This window comes from Oncorhynchus nerka, linkage group LG7, assembly GCF_034236695.1.
Source record: "Oncorhynchus nerka isolate Pitt River linkage group LG7, Oner_Uvic_2.0, whole genome shotgun sequence".
Classification (NCBI taxonomy): domain Eukaryota; kingdom Metazoa; phylum Chordata; class Actinopteri; order Salmoniformes; family Salmonidae; genus Oncorhynchus; species Oncorhynchus nerka.
The window spans coordinates 28,941,453-28,943,020 of record NC_088402.1 but is presented as its reverse complement, the minus strand read 5'-3'; the positions used below and the strand labels follow the sequence as shown (position 1 = coordinate 28,943,020).

The following is a 1,568-nucleotide window of genomic DNA, read 5'->3' as shown; positions in this document are numbered from 1 at the left end:
GTGAATGCACCAATTTGTAAGTCGCTCTGGATAAGAGCGTCTGCTAAATGACTTAAATGTAAATAATGAATCCCAAATGGCTCCCTATTCCCTAAATACTTTTGACAAAGTAGTGCAATGATCAAGCATTCAAAGTTTAATGGTTGCCATTTAATTTCCCTTTTCATGACTGCAGTTGTCCGAATGCTTGGTGTAAGGACGGTTCTTTTTTATGTTGACAACAATCCTTAAAAATGAAAAAAAAAAAAAAACTGGAACGAATGTCATAGGGACAAAATGAATGTTATTACCATAATATTGTTGTGGAATTGAAGTTTATTGGCACTTTAACGTTTACAAAGTATCTAAATACATACTCTTAGCAAATGCATATCCCCCCAAAAATACATGACCCTTTCCCTTGTTGCTTTAATGTCAAACCAAAACATACAATGATACATTGGCAGCACTTAAACAGGTAAGTCAACGTGTTGACTTGTGTTGTAGTTCCTGGACAGCCTGGGTTATAAAGCCAGAGTTTGTTTCCTTTGACTTGTGGTGCAGCCACAAACAAAGAGGGTAGCTGACTTGAAATGGTTTTGTGCCACCGAACGGGCCACACCATGTGTATGAGGTTACTGACATGTCAGACAGTGTGAACATAAATGCATACACATATAAAAACTAAACTCATTAAAAAAAAAGAGGTCATGACAATCCATAGAGAGAAGACCAGATAGCACCAACAAAAACGTTTTAAAACTGGTGATACAAGACCGTGGTGTTCCCCTGCCGTACAGAAAATAGAGTTTCAATTCAAAGGTGATGAGAGATTGTATAAGAAATACTCGACCCCACTGAACACTTCACATACAGTGTATGTAAACGGGGCATTGAGGAGATAGTATGATCCCAGATTTGGGAGCAGGCTACTGAGGATAGCGTGAACACCATACTGTATAATGATTAGTGTATGAAAATAGATCTGAAGGAAAATGTTTGGTTGGTCAGGTTCATAAGCAGGTTCATATCCTCTAACAGTCTGACTGGTCTGGTCCATCCAGATACTTTCTCTGGGTTTTATATTTGATTTAATCTCTGCTGCAAAATACCGTCATGGACAGATGCAACTGAAAACAGAAATCTAACACTGGACTCCCCCGAATGAAAACATTCTTAGTCAGAATACATTGAGGAGCTGTTTCATGAAGATCTTATATACAAACCATAGAGACACAATCTAGATTGTATATTTCTATGATAAAACCTGCATGTCAGCGACATCATTTCCAGTTACCATAGATTCTAGATTGTATATTTCTATGATAAAACCTGCACGTCAGCGACATCATCTCCAGTTACCATAGCGAGCGTGAGGCTTCAGATCTGTCCTTTTTGAAAATATATACTATGACTTGAATTCCCTCTAAAAGATTCCACGGTACATTCTTTACCAAATACATTCTCTACTCTAAAATATACTGTTCCTCTGGCTACAAAACAAATGTGGTTAGTACCTCTGTGCTCTGTCCCATATCTTACTGAGGAGAAAAGGTGTGTTAGCCTGATCCCAGATCTGTTGATGCCAT

The 1,568-nt window shown here is 38.1% G+C and overlaps 1 protein-coding gene across 2 annotated transcripts in view; it reads right to left on the bottom strand.

Annotated features, from left to right (window-relative positions):
• Positions 1-297: 297 nt before the first annotated feature.
• LOC115131417 (PHD finger protein 14) overlaps positions 298-1,568 on the bottom strand; it is a 143,692-nt gene continuing 142,421 nt past the window's right edge. For both annotated transcript variants that reach the window (XM_029663133.2, XM_065020383.1), the window contains exon 20: positions 298-1,568. This exon is cut by the window's right edge and continues 306 nt beyond it. The gene's annotated coding sequence lies outside the window, so the exon portion shown is untranslated.